The following is a 20,089-nucleotide window of genomic DNA, read 5'->3' as shown; positions in this document are numbered from 1 at the left end:
CTGGAGCAGGGGCGTGTAGCAGCCTTCAAAGGAATGTCCCTTGATGAGATCAACATTAATCCAGAAGGTATCAAACATTTGTCTTTGTCATTTCTATTTTGGCTCTCTCAAATCAACAGTAGCATGCATACATTTTTTATTGTATTTGCAAATTATAGTCACTTATGTTTGCATATGTTCCCTCTAAAATTCATAGATTTCATGTGACTGACTCCTCAAAAGCATGTCCAAGTGTTGAGTCTCAAATGTGTGAGGCATCCATATGCCTGAATACACTCATTATGAATGTTGTTGTTTTTTTTAAAGTCTTAAGCAATGCACTTTTTTCTTGTCCTTAATACTTGCCTTTACTTAATAATACCTTTAATCAAATTCACTTTTTCCTTTTGAGAGTTTTAAATGTTTCATACAGTTCTTTGGGCAGTGTGTTTACTCATATTCATCTCTCCACAGAGAATGTGCACTTTGACAGTGACCAAGATGAAGATCCTCTAGACTCAAATGAAACTGAGCAAGACCAGGAATCAGGCTATAAGTCAGACTCACCAGGTAAGCTCTCGCCAACTTTCCATTCTCATATCTGTGTCTTCATAAACATAAATAGACTGTTAAATGTTAGGAATAAGATGCATTTGAAGATAATTCATTAATGTACCCCTAAAATATATCACTTGTGATTTAAGAGTGTAAAATATCTAAAGCTTGAGCAAAACCTCAGTAATCAACTTTAATCACTCATTACCAAGTCATTCAGTTATTTCAAAACATGTAACTGGACTAATCACTATTTATGATTACAAAATATGCTACTATTCTTGGTTAAAACATTACAAAAAATGATAAAAGATGTGCACAAACTGTAAAGGTCACCAGTTAATTGGTTGCACCACAGAGACACTGGTTTAGATTGAGATATGCACGTCTTTCTATTTATGATTTAAATATTCCCACTCTGATATGAACTACAGACAAAAGTGAACCCACCTGTAATACTATCCAGTAGACAACATGACTACTAGACTGTTATGTACTTTTTATGTAGCTCAATTGCTTTTCTTTTTCTCTTTTAGATCTAGTCACGGGAGCAAGTGAGACTTGCGGGACGGTACACCCTCCACAGGAGGACACTGTGACTACTACCCAGGTTACAAATGCACACAAAGGGTCTGGACAGCTGAAAAGCGCTAAAGGTAAATCTGCTTAGTGTTCATGGTCTTAGTTTGACAAAGCAATGTAAATACAAAATGTAATTTCTTTATGTTCCTCTATAGGGCAAACACTTAGTAAGAGAAAGAAATGGGATGAGGACGAGGTTGCTGCTGTGGAAAGACACGTGATGTTCTTCATCACAACCTGTAAGGTACCAGGAAAGCATGATTGTGAGAACTGTATCAAAATGGAAAAAAATGCTCTTAAAAGAAGAGATTGGCTAGCACTTAAGTTTTATGTTAAGAATCGAATTACAGCCCTGAAAAGGAAAATTTAACCTGCTCAGCATTTTGCAATATTGGCTGTCACAAATGTTAATATTTCAACTAATTCAAAACAGATTTGTTAATTTTGTTCAGACAAAGCAAGTTTGAAGTCAAACTCGTAGTTTAAGTTTGTATGAAGGGAAATTTTATTCCTCAAATTTTATTTTGTACGTCTGCTGTGAATGGCAAAAAATGTTGTTGATTTTGTATTATAGCTGTTCTAAGTTATTAAAAAGTTGTAACCTTGTTGCCTATATTCTTGCAGACTTGTGTTGATTTTTAACATGGCATGGCATACAGTATACCTTAATTGTTATTGGCAATTTTTTGTTTTAAACCTTATTAAATTGCATAATCAAAGGATTTATGCCATTAACATCCTTTAAGTGAACTTGCATTGCAATTGAGAACTTAATATTATATTCTGTCCCCACCGAGTAAGTTACCCTTGAATTTGTGTAAAGTGGTCCCAAGAGAGATATAAAAGTCAGAGTGTTTACGTGACCTCACTGCGGCATAAAAACCTGAAATCCCCACGGAGTTAGTATTTGTCAGGTGAAGGAACATTACTTTGACTAATTGATAATTTGAAGTGACGTCTGTTTTCCCGGAGGTTTCAATATGTAGCCTGATTTTTTTCAATGCTGCAGAACCTTCAGAAAGGGTGGTCCCCACCACGATAGTATTTGTCTTGCGTCCCCACCATGCAATATAAACACGTATAGGGGTGTGTGTGTGTGTCAATTTTAGAGGCTGGGGTCTTCCACCCCCCACCCACCCACAACTAGTCTCCTTCCGATAGCGGGGGGGGGGTCTACATGACCCCCCTCTGGGGAGTCCCCTTGTGAGAGTTGCACAAGGGACACACAAGGGTTTTAAGAGAGCTCCCATTGGACTCCTGGGAGCTGATGTATGTGATGTATGACTCTAGGGCTGTGTCTCAATTCGCCAAATGCACCGTTCAAAGGTACCCTTGGAAGTACTCCCCTAAGGACCGATCGAAGTACCCGGTCGAAAATGTGTACTCCTCAGTGTAGCCGCCATCTTGTCGAAATGGGACATGCCTACACCACGGACCATACTTCCATCGGTGTCTTTGCGCGTACGATACGTACATTACGTACGTTATTTTTAATGATTTATTATTTAATAGAAGAAAAGTCAAGATGTCGTCGTCACAGCCGTTTCTTTCTGTTTAGATTGAATATCAATAGGCAAATATAACGTTTGATGTGATTTTTTTACTCAATTGTAGCTACTTCATAACTTAAACAAAATATACCTTGTGAAAACGTAATAACAGAGACAGAGGTAACAATATAATTTTTACATTCATAGTCTATAAACCAGAGAACACTGATTAGTTGTACATATAGTGGGATATTGCAGTTTAATGGTTCGGTATTTTGGCCAGTGGCTACACCACTTTAATACAGTAGAGGGCACTGTTTCCCTTCTATGCCGTGCCAGTTCTTTCCATCTAATTATTATAAGGTATTTTCTAGCAGTGCAGCGCTACATCAAACTAGTGTCTTGATTTACTAACACGAAGGTAAATGACACGTGCCCACGAGGGAGTGCAGACCTAAAGAATGTACGGAACTCATGAAGATTTTGTGCACGTCTCAGGACTCTCTTCTGTCCTTTCCTCAGAGTCCGTTGCTTCATTGTTCACATTACCTGTGTGGAACTCATTAAACCCTTCTGACTTTACGTTTCAGTCTCTTTGTCTTTGACGCTTACAATAGAAACGAGCATTCTTACATTATTCTTATTGCAATAATAATTTCTCATGATAATAATGTCTCTTATTGTCTAGCAATAACTCCACATTCCTTTATTCCATGTAACTCCCCTCCTTTTTAATCATCAAACACACGGCCTGTACTTATCTTTATTCAGATTTAAAAGTTTCATGTCACACTGTTGTAGATGAGGTAAACCAGTACGAACATTTGAACGTGTATTGCGCAGTGGACTCCATTTTCTTCTCTTTTTTGCGCAGCCGCGGTGCATGATGGGATATAGAAGTGCGTGAAGTGTGCACGGATGCACGCTTCGGTTACGTCCGATCTCCATGGAAACGGTGCAAAGGGAAGGGCAGGTTTTCGGCTGCATTCAGTAGGGTGGGTTGAAATGGGACAGCCCTTGTCGCACCGGAAATTACGTAACTGCCCTTCGAACCGCCCTTCCAATGGTGATTCTAAGGCCAGGTGGGCGAATTGGGACACGGCCTTAGATAGGCACAGCAAAGGGTGCATTTGTCGAATTAGGACACGGCTAGCGTCTGGAGACGCTCGCAGACTGCGAATCATATGAGTCTGGTGCGTGTCTTGACCTCCGCCGAACCCCTGGGACTGACTCACCGAACCCCTAGGGTTCGATCAAACCCAGGTTAAGAACCACTGGTGTAAAGATAGATATCAGACATCATTTTTACTGGTGTTTGATTATAGTGGTAAATCTAATTCATTTCGTAGGATTTCTATAATATAGACCACTTTTTCATCTTAGAATACTTATCTTGTCTATTAAAATCACTGTAGTTAAGTATAATTCAAATATAATTTATTTATATAGGCACCTGGTTTTAATATTTACCACTTCCTCTTTGCAGACTGCTAACGCGCTAACTGCTAAGTCTTCGTCAGAGTGATCCAGCTGCTGCAGTTAGAAGAGCCAACCAACAGGTGGCACTGGCTGCACTGTCTGCGGGTAACCTCCTCAGTTTGACAGAAGGGGGCGCAGTTTGAATGGTTTATGTGGTGCTCTTGTCATATACTGTGATATTACATATGATTATTACAGAAAACGGGCAGCCTTCTTCAGACCAACTAGTGACACTGTAGATTCTGTAGTGTCCTGTGTGTCCTGTGTGTCCTTGTGTCTGTCAAAACCTGTATATTTTTATGTTTTACAGAAGCCTGGGGTCCCTCTGTCCAAACTGACTCTGGTGACTCACTGTCACAAAGACCTGGGCTTCATGGACTTCATCTGCAGCATGGTCTCCAACTCCATCCAGGTGAGACTGGGTTTAGACTTGGGTTTAGACTGGGGTTTAGACTGGGGTTTAGACTGTCTTTAGAGCACTATGGAAAACATTTTAACAGGGATGAAAAGAAAGGCGGATATAGACGGAGGTAAAGTCACCCGAAAAATAAGACGAGGAAGTCTGATGAAGCGTATTTAGCACTTACTCACTGTGACAAAGGAGTGAGTAACAGAGATGCCACAATTTTACAACCAGGAAGTAAAATTTTAAATCTAAAAAATGGCCAAACTAGGAAAGAAAGTGTAATTTTTTTTAGGGAAATCTTCAATATGATGAACTTCACTGTCTTATGTTTCATTTTGTTTTGGAGATTAAATGTGTTATTCTTACATATAGTTTTGTTTAACTTAGTACTACATACTGCAGTACAAATATAAATAGTCACATAACCTGGATCAGTGTTGGATCAGGGACTGAAGAGTTCCTAAAGTTTTTAAACAGTTTTGTCCTCCTCAGACTAAAAAGCTCTGAACGTTCTCTCTCTCAGATTAAAAGTTGTATTTCTCTTCTCTCAGGTGATGGCACTGATGCGTGTTCTTCGGCCAAGCTCCTACAAAACCTGCTCACATGTGTCCCTCTGACCTCTAACCTCGACCTCACCTTGTCCCGGTACAAACTCACACAGTACATATTATGTGTATCTGATGTGTTTGCTCAGACTGTGAACATAAATGAACATAGCAAACCCGCTAGCCGCCACGATCTGAACAGGAAGTGAGCTGGATCGAGCTTCCACTTCCATTGACTCTGATTCTAATTCAGTTTCTAATGAAAAAACGTTGCCCTTCCCTCTGTAACTGCTGCTGTCAGGCTCATCATTTTGGTCTTAAGATGTTCGTATTAACCCGTTCTACATAATTCTGGGGTTTTTATTTCCCAATTTCGTCCTTAAATCAAGATATGAACATTAATAATAGACAAAGCAGCCTTTTTCGCTCAGATTCAAAGCGTCCGTACCTTCATTTGTAGCCGAATGCTGTGGGCGACGTCACACTCACTTAGTCCACTTTTTATACAGTCTGTAGTTTGTACACATAATAATCACACGTGTCTCTCTTTAGTCTGCTGGTGGACCTGTACCTGTCTCTGTCCGGACTCTCACAGGAGGAACTTGAGGAATTGAACCAGCGACTGCTCCCTGTTCTCCGGCTGCTCGAAGCTAAGTCAGTATCATCTGTGAACAGAGCGTAAAGTACATTTTGGGCTGTTCAAATTTGAATCAAAATATCTAATATGAAAATTAAATGGGCTGCAACTAATTTTGGGTTTATTATTGAACCGAACTGTTGTATTTGTCATTTAAAGGGCCTATATTAGGCTATTTTCTATTTTTCTGTTTTCTGATCTTATTTCCTCATCAAAAACAGACCTGGAGTTGTGTTTTGTTTCATTCACACGTTTAACACCCAATATTTTTCTCTCAAAACAAAAAAAACACTCTGTCCGACCTTGATTTCAGCCCTGGGACTTCCGATCTCTAATGAACAAGGAGCTATTAACTTGAAAACTACCACTTCATGACATCACGAGGTGGAACAGAGCATTTTGAGCTTTGGAGATGTAACAGACTATTAATAAAGAGTTGCTCAAACATGTGTGAATGAAACAAAACACAACTCCAGGTCTGTTTTTGAGGAGGTAACACCATTATAACATGGTTTGAAGCTCACAAGAGTAAAAAAGTTGTGTGAAACAGTATATTTTTTAGAGATGTATAACCGGTCTCTCATTGTTTAGTTACGTTATTATCGTGTATAAAAAGCAAAAGTTAAATCTTAAATAAACTGGATGAAGGAAATACAAGTTCAGACATGCGTCTAATGACTGATCTGTTCATTTGTTCTCAGAGAGTTTTGTGTATTTGTTTATTTAGTTGTTTATTCCTCTGTCAGATCGTCGGGGACACAGACACGTCTCTGCTGCTCAGTCTGAACCATCCTCAGTCCTCCATCCGCGTCATGGCTTTGGAGAAACTCAAAGATCTGATCACGAGCGGCCAGGTACGAGCCCCAAAACCTACCCTACCTTCTGTCCCCACAACCCTCTAACCCTCTGACCCTGTACAGACCCCCAGTACCCTCCAGAATCCAGCCATCTAATCCACAGTGTTGTGTTCAGGGACCGGTCATAGCGCAGTTCTTTTTTAAAACTGTATCGTGTTGTGTTGTGTTCTACTACACACCTAACTCCTGCTACTACTACTACTACATATTACTACTGTCTGCAGCTCTGGAACTACTACAGGTCTGAAATGTGTACTACTGTACTGCTACTACTACTACTACTATCACCATTTTACTAGTACTACTACACACCTAACTCCTGCTACTACTACTACATATTACTGCTGTACTCTGTCTCTCTAGAACTACTACAGGTATATATACTACTGTACTTATACACTCTATACCACATGTGTCAAACCCAAGGCCCGGGGGCCAAAAACGGCCCGCCACGTCATTCTATGTGGCCCGCGACAAGATAAATTAAAATGTATGACTGTCTTAAAATGTCAGTTTATCAGGAGATACGCAGTTACTCATTTTTTTTTTACATTTATGCAAATTTGAGGGAAACATTTTGCTGATGTGGCCTCAGTGAAATTGAGGGCCACCCTGCGGCTACTACCGTGTACTACTACTGTCTGTGGAACTTCTACAGGTCTGAAATACTTTAAACATTTTTTTTGACAGCTCAACCACATCAAACTACATCATTTGGTTTCATGATACAGTTTCAGAGTCATGCCTCTTTCCTGGATTGTCACTTTTTTAACACCCCCTCTCTCTCTCCCTTCCTCTCCCCTTTCTCCCCTCTTCGTTTCTCTCTCCCTCTATAACTTTATTGCTTTGTTCCCCCTCCTCTCTTTCTATCTCTCCCTCTTTGTCTTTCTCCCCTCTCTCCTCTCTTTTTTTCCTCTCTGTCTCTGCAGTTGTTGCTGGAGCGTTTCGACCCTGAGGACACAGTCTCGTCTCTGCTGTCGCTGCTGAACAGAGCTGAGGTTTTCTACTCTCAGGACTGGTCAGTGAACTACTCTCCTCTTGTGTAGAACTCATGCCACCTAAGAAAGAGGTCCTAAGTTTATCAGGATTGCTAAATGCTAAAATCGGATTGTTGTAGTAGTTCAGGGCAAAAACGTGGATTAAATTGACTCCATACTTGGGAAATATTTGAACTCGAGAGTGAATGCAAATGTAGCCCAAAATCACAGGGGACTGGATATTTAAGAGCAGTGTCAGATGCCCTCCCTGTGTGTCAGATGCCCTCCCTGTGTGTCAGATGCCCTCCCTGTGTGTCAGATCATCTCCCTGTGTGTCAGATCATCTCCCTGTGTGTCAGATCCTCTCCCTGTGTGTCAGATCCTCTCCCTGTGTGTCAGATGCCCTCCCTGTGTGTCAGATGCCCTCCCTGTGTGTCAGATCCTCTCCCTGTGTGTCAGATCCTCTCCCTGTGTGTCAGATCCTCTCCCTGTGTGTCAGATCCTCTCCCTGTGTGTCAGATGCCCTCCCCATGTCTCCAAAGGGTCTTGTTCTGTGTAGAAGCTGCTAACCCTGTATTTTAAACCTCTACAAACATGTTTCAAAATCACAGTGGACTAGATGTTTTGGAGTCATAATGTCACCCCTCCTCTCTCTCTCTCTTTAGGTGCCCCGTTCTCTCTGAGGCGGTGCGTTTACTGTCCGTACCCGCCCCGGTGCAGCCCACCGTACCCGCCCCAGGGCAGCCTGTTGCAGACTCAGACCGGTTGTTCTTCAAGCTCCTTCCCCTCACGGTGCCTTCAGGGGCTGCGGACTCGGTTCAGTTTAAACTGGCTCTGAGTCTGTCCCAGTGTGCAGTGATCCAACAGCACCCACTCACGGCAGGATGGAGATCAGGTACAAGCCCCATGTGTCAGATGCCCTCCCTGTGTCTGCGTGTCATCTCATTCTGTGTAACAAAGGCTAACCCTGTAGTTTAAACCTCTACTAACTGTTCTGAAATGCACGAGATTCTTGGATTAGTTTAAAGTTCCTTGTTTCTCTCTCAGACCTGGAGGAGGCGCTGCGGTCCGGTCCAGACCAGGTCTTGGTCCTCGTCCAGACTCTGGTCTCGATTCTGAATAGAAACCTGGAGAATATGGACACCTTCATCAGGCGGCACACGGTGAGTCGGAGCACTATTGACCAACAAGAAACACATTACGAGCAGTATTGACCAATCGAAGAGACACACGACGAGTAAACCTTCGTCTTCCTCCTTCGTCAGCACCAAACCACACACTTTTACTGAAGGATTGGCTCCAGTAAAAACACCTAAGCTGATCAGTGACCATTGGACAGGACTCAATGAACTGCCCTGATTCAAATGGTCAAATATTGTATAAATAACTTCTTCCAAACACCACAACTTTTGCACCACCAGCAGGTCTGACGGTGCATTCAGACTGTGGCGTTCGGGCATCAGGTTTACACGCAAAGATCACAGGAGACCAACATTTAGGTGTATCCTGAGATGACGACTTCCACATGACCTTTGCCCTAACTGTGCCTTTTGACCTTGCCCTGACCTTTGCCCTCCTGTTGCAGCTGGACTCCCTGTGTTCCTGCGTGGAGCTCGTCTCTGAGTCCGGCTCTAGTCCAGTCTAGACCCCGCTCCTGGTCCTAATCCAGACTCTGGTCTTGGGTCTGAGGAATCTAACAGACACCCACCACCTCCTCACAGCAAGACGCATCTACAGACTGATACAACAGCACCTGGAGGAGAGCCGCAAGGAGCTCAGCCAGGTAATTTAGACCTGGTTTAGACCTGGTTTAGACCTGGTTTAGACCTGGTTTAGACCTGGTTTAGACCTGGTTTAGACCTGGTTTAGACCTGGTTTAGACCTGGTTTAGTCCTGGTTTAGTCCTGGTTCAGGCTTGATTCATTCCGGGTTCAGACCTGGGTTCAGACCTGGGTTCAGACCTGGGTTTAGACCTTTTTTTGACCTGGTTCCGACCTGGTTTCTCTGGTTTCAGGAGGCTGTGAGTGTCCCAGCCCTTGATCCCGTCTCTTTCTCTGATTGGGTGGGTCTGTACCTGCGGAATAGTGACGGACAGGTGGAGTTCAGTCTGGTCCTCGTCTCAGTTCTGTCCCAGTTCATTCAAGAACTCAAGAGTCCAGACCAGGCCTTCAAAGGTAACACCCCAGAGCGGCCCAGACCAGGATCATAACTAGATCTGGATCGAGACTAGAATCCATGACCAGATGGGTTAGACCTGGTGTTAGACCTGGTGTTAGACCTGGTGTTAGACCTGGTGTTAGACCTGGTGTTAGACCTGGTGTTAGACCTGGTGTTAGACCTGGTGTTAGACCTGGTGTTAGACCTGGTTTTAGACCTGGTTTTAGACCTGGTTTTAGACCTGGTTTAGTCCTAGCTCAGATGTGGAGGTTGCGTAGCATAACAGCTTCAGACAGAGCAGTGCATCCAGTTAGCTACACGTCCCCAGAGAAAGTTGATGACGTCAGCTGCAAAGTATCAGTATACTGTATAAATGTGTATGTTCTCAGATGAGGAGTGGTGGAACCCCGAGCATCTGGACACTAACACCTGCTGTTACCTGGAGCTGCTGACGATTGAAGTTTCTCTTGACAGGTGCACCTGGGCTCTCCACTGCTCGTCTTCCGTTTCCTGTCCCTGATCTGGAGCTGCAACGCTCTCCAGGGCGACCAGTTGGAGGGGCGGGGCCATGTGCGTCTGGGGGCGGTGCTTCAGATGCAGGCGCTGCTCATGGGCGCCGCCCTGCTGGAAAACCAGAGCTCAAAGCAACTACAGGAGGTGTTCCTGAAGACACCCGGTGCATTCAAGTTGCATTTTAACCTGACCATAAAGAAGCCATGATTTAATTTTCTGACACTTTTCAAATATTGTGTCTCATATATTTTTTAAAGATATGAGATGTAGTCCCTTTGGTTCTGAAAAACTACATTATGCAATTTCCTTCTAAGAAACACTAAGTTCTGCTTTTACCAGTCCTGGTTCATTTCTGGTTTAGTCCTGGTTTAGACCTGGTTTAGACCTGGTTTAGACCTGGTTTAGACCTGGTTTAGACCTGGTTTAGACCTGGTTTAGACCTGGTTTAGACCTGGTTTAGACCTGGTTTAGACCTGGTTTAGACCTGGTTTAGACCTGGTTTAGACCTGGTTTAGACCTGGTTTAGACCTGTTTGTCAGGACCCCATACCCTATTTCACCTTTAAGGCTCTGTAATGTAGCTAGTCCATTACTATCATGGAGGCTAACAGGAAGAAAAAGACATACACAAATGTTTAAAATGTTTTATTGATAAATGTGTAGCACTGATTTGATTTGTAATTGAATTGTGAGAATTTTAACTTACCCATGTTGTCTGCCTAGGTGTTTCGGCCAAATGAGTCCCCGGGGAGCCGAAGCACCTTAAGAAGGTTCTGGGGCAGACCATTGGGGGTTAACAAGGAGGGGTGTTGTATATTTTAGCTTGTTGGTAATGTAATTATTTCCCACTGTTAAAATAATTGAATTTAAACGGAGCTCTATTTTAATTGACAATTTCATTGAATAAATTTGTACATTGATGGATTGCAGCTGAATTTTAACAGAAAAGATTTACCTGTTATACAGAATAGGCTCACCCAATTAGGGAGAGGCTCGATAAAAGGAACAATCTCAGTGGTTATGTGAGAGGGTGCTGTATGTAACAGGTACTGCAAATGAGGATTCTTTTAAACTTTTTCCTTGTTTTTTTGTAAATGGTTGTGGTGGAAATAAAACGCACTTGGGTCTGCACTGGACTAACTGGCTCAGCTCTGCTCTGTTCCTCTTTTAACCGCTAAAGTTGCTATCCGGGCGATTACAATTGGTGTCAGAAGCTGGGGCCCATGCAACAGAGTAACTGAGGATGAGTACAAGAAGAAAAGTGCAGATCGACCAACATGAGGAGCCTGACGAGGGGACAAGTGCACCTGCCGACCAAGAGGCTGGAGCAGCTTGCAATCCTGGGGACAAGCTGGAGGAGTTGACTGCGCTGGTAAAGTCACTCGCACAGTCCCAGGCAGTCAGAGATCAGCGTTTAGAAAAGGAAGCAGTACAAGAAGAAATAAAATGGAAAACATGCAGCACCAGATGAAGCAAATGCAGTCTTTGGTGACTCGCGTCATCCAAAGACAAGATCAAGAGCAAGAAATGGCTCCCCCTACAGGTCAGAATGAAAACTATGAAGATGAAAGTTCTGGCCAATGTGAACACAACAGATTTTTTAGAGAGATGGTAATCCACAGAGAGCCAAAACTGCTACCACTCTCACCTGAGGACGATATTGAACATTTTCTTATGACTTTTGAGAGAATGGCTCAAGTCTGCAGATGGCAAAGAGATGAGTGGGCACTCCGCCTCGTGCCTCTACTCACAGGCAAAGCTCGCAGTGCGTACGTTCAGATGGACTTTGCTGAGGCTGAAGATTATGAAAAGGTTAAAGCAGCAATATTAACAAAATATGAAATAACTTCAGAGACTTACCGCCAAAGATTTCGGTCCATAGAGATCTTGAAAGATGAAACGCCGAAGGAGCTATACGTACGACTGAAGGACATGTTTTCTAAATGGGTAAAACCTGAAAAATTTACAATAAAGGAGATATCAGAGACTTTGATTTTGGAGCAGTTCCTGAGAATGGTTCACGCGGAGCTTGCAGTATGGATCCGTGAACATGACCCCAAGACGGCAGAAAAAGCAGCAGAGCTGGCAGAGGTCTTCCTAGCAGCAAGGAAAGGACTCAATTACACCACTTATGGACGGAGCTCCTTCCAGGTCCAAAGAGGTCGGGACCGAGAACATGGACACAGAGACCAAGCCCAAAGTAAGTCCGATGGGGGTGAACGGGGTTTTGGTCATAATAGGGCTCTGTCTAGACCAAGGCAATTTATACCTAGCCATGTTCAAAAATCTAATCTTGGTAACAGTTCCCATAGGTCCAGCAAAGAAGGCAGATGCTACTTGTGTAATGGGCTAGGCCACACCCAGTATTCCTGTCCTTTAGCTAATAAGTCTAAGCCATCCCTTTACTGTGCAGTGCCCAGACCTGTGCTGCCAAGTCATTTTGCAACCCAGAGAGCTCATACCGCACCAGTCCTTATAAATGGCCACCGTACTATAGCACTATTAGATACGGGTGGGTTTCAGTCTATGGTTTTGTCAAGTTTGGTGTTGTCAGCTTTTCCCGGAGGCACACCGCAAACAAAAGTCCAGTAGGCTCAAGTAGATCCATAAACCAGGTTCTTTATTTCGGCACAGGCATCATTCAAACTGATTCAACATCATGATCTCTTCATCTCCTAATTTTACATCTCCAGAGTGGGCTCTATATACTAGTAGCACACGTCACATTCTCTTAATGATTAGCTTAGAATATACAGACATGTACATGTTATCTGGGTTCAATGAAGACAAAGTCAGCATGCTGATCTGGTCTTTCTTAAGAAACACACGTCTTGCACGTTTTGGTACAAAAATGCACATAGCACTTCCACGTCCATGTATGTTCCAAGTACATTATGACATCATCGTGCCACACTGGCACCCACAAAAACATACAGGTCAAAGTATAATATATCAAGTATAATAATATCATGTTACATGAAACATTAATCTCACAGTGTCAAGGGAAAAATGGAGTGAGGACAAGACTACCATTAGCTGTATTCATGGAGATGAACACCAGTATCCAATAGCAGAAGTGTACTTGACAGTGGGAGGTCAAACATTTCTAATGCCAGTAGCTTTGGCCCCAAACCTTCCTTTTGATGTGATTCTGGGCAATGATGTTCCAATTTTGTTAGATTTGATGCAGGAGTCAGAGAACTTGCCAGAGAACCTGAATATACCCAAATACTTACCTGTAAATCCTAATCTACTTGAAGATATACCTGCAAATCCACCTGTAAACTTATCTGAAAAAGCAGCACCACATAGGCCTTATAACATGGTTATTACAAGAGCTCAGCACGCAAAAGAATCTTTAAAAGAGTTACCATTTTGGGGGGAGGACCTTGAACCTGTAAGGGAAAAACCAGTCAAATCAAAGGCACAGAAAAGACGGGAAAAGTTTATAGGTACGGTTTGCAAACAGACAGGAAAAACAATTAAACCTTCTCTCCAAATTGAGTTTGAACTCCCATCAGATGTAGCCAGACTCCAAAAAGATGATGCAACCCTAAAACCCTGGTTCCAAAAAGTTACAGAAGTGGAAGGGGTGAAACAGGGCAGTCCAGGATGTTTAGAGGAGGCAACATACATCATTAAAGCGGGCATTCTGTTCCAAAGCAAGGGCACTGTTGAAGCCTTGGCATTACCCAAATCCTTTAGAGCCAAAGTAATGGAGCTCGGACATTCGGTGCCATGGGCGGGAACACATGGCATTTCAAAAAACTTTGTGCAGAATTTCGAGCAGATTTGTTTGGTCGGGCATGTACAATGACATCTCAAAATTCTGTAATACATGTGAAATATGTCAACTTACCTCGTCTCGCAAAGCCCCTCGTGCTATGTTGCAGCCTCTACCCATTATCAAAACTCCTTTTGACAGAATAGGAATGGACATAGTTGGGCCATTAGAGCGCAGCAGTTCAGGGAACAAATATATTTTAGTTCTCTGTGATTATGCAACTCGGTATCCTGAGGCCTTTCCTTTGAAAACAATCAAAGCCAGAAATGTTGCTAACTGTTTATTACAGCTGTTTTCCAGAGTGGGAATACCAAAAGAAGTTTTGACAGACTGTGGGACAAACTTTATGTCTAGGTTATTACAGCAGGCTTACAAGCTCCTAGGTATTAAGGGTATTAGGACCACCCCCAGATGGATGGGCTAGTTGAGCGGTACAATCAGACTTTGAAAAATATGCTGCGTAAGTTTGTGTCTCACACAGGAGCAGACTGGGACCAGTGGTTGCCATACCTGCTATTCGCATACCGTGAAGTGCCACAGGCCTCAACGGGGTTCTCGCCCTTCGAGTTGCTCTACGGACGCCAAGTAAGGGGGCCTCTCGACCTCCTCAAAGACTATTGGGAGAATCCAACCCCCTCAGAGGAGAATGTGGTGGCCTATGTGGTAAAGATGAGGCAATGTCTAGAGGAAATGTCTGCTCTGGCACAAGAGACTTTAAGGACCGCTCAACAAAATCAAAAGACTTGGTATGACCGCAAGGCTAGGGAAAGAAGCTTTGAACCTGGCCAGAAAGTGCTTCTTCTCCTCCCCACCTCCGAAAGCAAACTCCTTTCCAAATGGCATGGTCCATATGAAGTCACCAGAAGAGTGGGTAAGGTCACATATGAACTTTACATGCCGGACAGAACCAAAAAACATCAAACGTTTCATGTGAACTTGTTAAAAGAATTTCAGTCCCACCAGGATTCAGTTCATCAGCTGCTGATCCGTGCTGTTGAGGATGAGGAAAGGCCAGAGAAGTTCATGCCTGGAAGCCAGGGTGAGTCGCTAGTCGTAGACATGTCACATCTGTCTATCTCCCAGCAGGAGCAACTGGTTCCTCTTATTGACCCAGAGCTGTTCAGAGACTCACCTGGTTACACTGACCTGGTCCAGCACAACATCCGGCTGAAAAAAGAGGCTCCTCCACGTTAGAAGAGCTACAGAATACCTGAGCGGTTGGTGCAAGCTTTGAAAAAAGAAATCAAATTGATGTTGGAACTAGGCATAATTGAAATCTCAAACAGTGAATGGTGCAGTCCAGTGGTTCTAGTGCCCAAAAAGGATGACTCGCTGAAATTTTGCATAAACTTTCGTTATCTGAATTCTGTTTCACTGTGTGACCCTTATCCAATGCCTAGGATTGATGAACTGGTGGAGCGAGTGGGGCAGGCAGAGTACATCACCACCCTGGACCTGAGCAAAGGCTATTGGCAAGTGGCACTGGCTCCAGAGGTTCGAGAGCTGACAGCCTTTAAAACTCCTTTTGGTATGTACCAATTTAGAGTTATGCCATTTGGACTCCAGGGGGCACCAGCCACCTTTCAGAGTCTAATGGACTATGTTCTGAGAGATGTTTCAGAATTTGCAGCGGCATATTTGGACGACATTGTAATCTACAGCCAAACCTGGGAAGAACACATGGCTCACCTAAAACAAGTCCTCCAGTGCATAAAGTCTGCTGGTCTAACTATCAATTCTCAGAAATGCTGTCTGGCTCGGAGAGAGGTGGAGTACCTGGGTTTTGTCATTGGACACGGCAAACTCAGGCCCCAGGTGGGAAAAATGGAGGCTTATTCATTCTTTCCCCATTCCAACCACAAAGAAGAAAGTGAAGAGCTTTCTAGGGCTCATTGGCTGGTATAGGAAATTCATTCCTCACTTTGCAGATCGCTCCGCGGTGCTTAATGACCTCACCAAAGCATCAGCACCAAGAAAAGTGATATGGACTGACCAATGTGACCGCGCTTTCAGGGACCTAAAGGAGGCCCTGGACAAGCATACCATTCTACAAACCCCAGACTTCAACAAACCATTCATTTTACAAACTGATGCATCTGGAGTGGGCTTAGGTGGAGTTTTATTGCAGGAGGTGGATGGAGAGAGAATGCCAGTTGTATTTTTGAGCAGGAAGCTACAGGATAGAGAGACCAGGTATTCTACTGTTGAAAAGGAGTGCTTGGCCATGAAGTGGGTGATCGAGTCCCTGAGATACTATCTGTTGGGACGCCATTTCAGCCTAGAAACTGATCATCGTGCTCTCCAGTGGCTCCATAAAATGAAGGACTCAAATACAAGAATTGCAGGCTGGTACCTGGCCCTACAACCTTTCAACTTCACAGTTCACTACAAGCCTGGCAAGGCCAATGTAGTTGCTGACTCTCTCTCCAGGTTATATGAAGACTAAAAATATTGTACCCTTAAAAGAGGGGGGAGGAAATGTAATGTAGCTAGTCCATTACTATCATGGAGGCTAACAGGAAGAAAAAGACATACACAAATGTTTAAAATGTTTTATTGATAAATGTGTAGCACTGATTTGATTTGTAATTGAATTGTGAGAATTTTAACTTACCCATGTTGTCTGCCTAGGTGTTTCGGCCAAATGAGTCCCCGGGGAGCCAAAGCACCTTAAGAAGGTTCCGGGGCAGACCATTGGGGGTTAACAAGGAGGGGTGTTGTATATTTTGGCTTGTTGGTAATGTAATTATTTCCCACTGTTAAAATAATTGAATTTAAATGGAGCTCTATTTTAATTGACAATTTCATTGAATAAATTTGTACATTTAACCGCTAAAGTTGCTATCCGGGCGATTACAGGCTCATTTATGCTGTATGTTCTCGACACATGTAAATACACACAGAGGCTTTTGTCCGTTCTCTGGTTGTTCTGTTTAATCTGGTCCGTCTCTTTAGAACATGTGGAATCTCAGCACCAGCGCCGTACTTGATCTGACCACTGGGGGCAGTAGTGAACATAGCTCTGCCGCATCAGCAGAATAAGCAAACCAATATTTTACATTTACAGCAACAACCACTGAAGTAAAAAAAATGTTAAAAAAAAAAAAAAAGTCCCTTGGCATTAATGCTAATAGAATAAACAATTATAGGGCTGTTGTGATGTTTTTGAGATTGTCACAGGTTTAATGACTTAATGATAAAATGCTTTAAAACAACTACATTAGTTTCAATAAAACATTAAAAACCTGGGGCATGTGTGCAAAACCTCAACAGTGTGGCTTGATTTAATATAAAATGTGCTTAAAGTAAGTTGTAAAATCTAAATAAGATGGATCACGATGGAATATCTTGAAACAAATTAAATCTCATTGAGACAAGTGAAAAATCTTAAAATAGTTGAACTATGCTAAATAATCATCTTTGTGTAATCAGGAGTGTGTTCTGTTCACATCAGAGGTCAGTGGTGTTGCACAAACGTGAGCAGTGCCATGTGTTTTTAAACAGTGCAATATTAGGACTGTGATGAATTAACAGCATGAAACTAAATAATTTATCTTTTTAATGGTGAAAATGTGACATAAAACAGGGAGTTAAACCCATGAGTCCAGTCAGTGTTTCCTGTTTGACAAAAGCAGCAGCGACTTATGTTCATTTGTACATTGTTAATATTATTGTTAATTACTTTTTAAATTATAATTGTTTATTATTTTTTTTATTTTTGTGATTTGAAATTGTGATTTGTTTCAGGGTGAAGGTTTACAGGGTTTGGATTTATCAGCACATTATAATAGAAAAACGGAATCGGCGTGGAATTCTGTCTCCACGGCGACGGCGTGATGTCATCGATGGGATGCCACAGAATTGTAGTAGGTGTGAACTTTCCCGCACTTTTGTCATTATTGACTTGGTGATCGAATAGTGAGCCACATTGCATTTGTCTCCTCGACTTTTCGCAAACAAACTGATTTAAGTGTCCAAACGTTGAACTCAGAGAAATGAGTCGATTTAAAGCGGTGAGTTCATGTTTGAAGCTCTGGTTTACACTCACACAAAAGCCTCACAAAACACAAAAGCCTGTTTCTGCAGAGTTCAGTTTTAGTCTGTTTAACTGTTTCTTGATGTATTTTAATTTAATTTACAACTATGAACAGTACATTTTAACACATTTTGGCACATAAATATGGATCATATGATGTAAAACTCATGTAAGACGATTGTTTGGAGCTTGTGGAGACGAGAGTATGAAGTTTTTATGGAGTCAGATTGGGAAAAGGAGCAGTCAATAAATAATCCTCTTTGTTTTTACAGTTTCCATACATCTACGATAGGGACAACATCTATCCAGATGATTTCCTGAGCGGCTGGGAGGGCGAAGAGGAGTTTGCAGATCCTGAATTCGTCCGGGGGCTCATCTCTGAGCCTTCCCCTCCTCCTGCTGCACCTGTGGGACCTACCACACCCCCACCACCTCAGGACGGTCCAACCCAGAGCGGGTTGGACTTCATGGACGAATTAAGCACCATAGACTTTGAGATGGTGGATTTGTGTCGTGAGTCTCTTGAAGAGGACATTCCTTTTGACCTTCTGGACGATTTGGAGCTCATGATCGGCTCAGAGACGCTCAACCCTGGAGCACAAACCTCTGAGTGCTCCAGTCCAAAGAGGAGGAGAGTGTTAAACCGTTGGGACAGGCTAAGGTCTAGAGTAAGTGAACGTGCATAATCCAACGATACACTGTACTTTGCCATTCATATTTAACTATAAAATAAAAACACAATGAAATGTCTTTTTGTCATATCTCAATGAAAGTGATCGAATTGTTTTGTGTTTTTTCAGCCAAACAACAGCTCTGGCCGCACACAGATGCCCTCGGGGACACAAGAGCCACGTCCAGGACCGTCCTCCTCTCGTACCTCTGCTCCGACAAGGTAAAGAACAGGACCATCTGTGTAGAAATATACATACGATCCTTTGTCCCATGAAAGAACATGCACCTTACACCTTTGTTCTCTGGAGAAGTTTTTTGCAAAGGTCAATATTTCCATTTCCCTGTAGACTCCACTAACAGAGTGTTGTGTTTGTAGCAGGAGGACGCAGGATGCGGACGGGCAGAGCAGGCCGTACATCAAGAAGCCTCCAAACGCTTTTATGTTGTACAGGGCGGAGCAGAGGCCCTACGTGGTGCAGGAGCTCGGCATCACCGACTGCGCCAAAGTGAACGTGGTGCTGGGACAGAGGGTGAGTGGAACACGCCAAACACACAGAAACATTCAAGATACGGCTCACGAATGATGAAGAGCCGAAGGTAGAATCCTGTTTAACATGTGTCTTTTTGCAGTGGAAGATGTTGTCTGGTGAGGAGCAGGCGCCGTATTTTGAACAAGCGCGAAAAGAGAGACTCGCTCATGAGGCCAAGTACCCCGAATGGTCTGTGAAGGACAACTTTGTAAGTGCAACACGCGTCTCACATGTCTCACACGTCTCACGCTCGTCTCATACACATGTCGCACGCACGTCTCACACACGTCTCACACACGTCTCACACACACACGTCTCACACACACACGTCTCACACACGTCTCACACTCATCTGGATCATTTCAGTGATTAAAATGTATTTTTACTAAAACCTTTATGTCTTTTCAGGGTCAAAAGGCCAGAAAGAGAAACAACAAAGGCCGTCCAGTCACAGACCCACAGGGAGCTCCTCGAGCAGCGCCTCCTCAGCCTATAGCCTATATGACTTACCCAGTGAACAACCAGGGCCACAGCAACCAGGCCCCCATCAACCTGGTCCCCATCGACCAGGTCCTGAACAACCTGGCACCCGACAACCAGGTCCTGTACAGCCTGCCTCCCAACAACCAGGTTCTGTACAACCAGGCCCCCAGCACCCAGGCCAACAGCAACCAGGCCCCCATCAACCTGGTCCCCATCGACCAGGTCCTGAACAACCTGGCCCCCGACAACCAGGTCCTGTACAGCCTGCCTCCCAACAACCAGGTTCTGTACAACCAGGCCCCCAGCACCCAGGCCAACAGCAACCTGGCCCCCATCAACCAGGTCCTGTACAACCAGGTCCCCATCAACCAGGTCCCGTGCAGCCTGCCCCCCAACAACCAGGTCCTG

At 43.5% G+C, this 20,089-nt stretch overlaps 2 long non-coding RNA genes across 2 annotated transcripts in view; both read left to right on the top strand.

Annotated features, from left to right (window-relative positions):
- The window catches only part of LOC129457175 (uncharacterized), a 425,493-nt gene extending 415,173 nt beyond the window's left edge, over positions 1-10,320 (top strand). Inside the window, exon 4 of the long non-coding RNA XR_008649129.1 lies at positions 10,139-10,320. This is a non-coding gene — a long non-coding RNA (uncharacterized LOC129457175). The remainder of the gene's footprint in view (positions 1-10,138) is intronic.
- Positions 6,748-8,590, top strand: LOC129457176 (uncharacterized). Its single transcript, XR_008649130.1, has 4 exons — positions 6,748-6,771; positions 7,460-7,548; positions 8,173-8,402; positions 8,555-8,590. It is a non-coding gene; the product is annotated as an uncharacterized LOC129457176 (long non-coding RNA).
- Positions 10,321-20,089: the final 9,769 nt, after the last annotated feature.

Source organism: Periophthalmus magnuspinnatus, chromosome 19, assembly GCF_009829125.3.
Source record: "Periophthalmus magnuspinnatus isolate fPerMag1 chromosome 19, fPerMag1.2.pri, whole genome shotgun sequence".
Classification (NCBI taxonomy): Eukaryota; Metazoa; Chordata; class Actinopteri; order Gobiiformes; family Gobiidae; genus Periophthalmus; species Periophthalmus magnuspinnatus.
The sequence above is the reverse complement of the archived record's forward strand: the minus strand, read 5'-3'. Positions and strand labels throughout refer to the sequence as shown.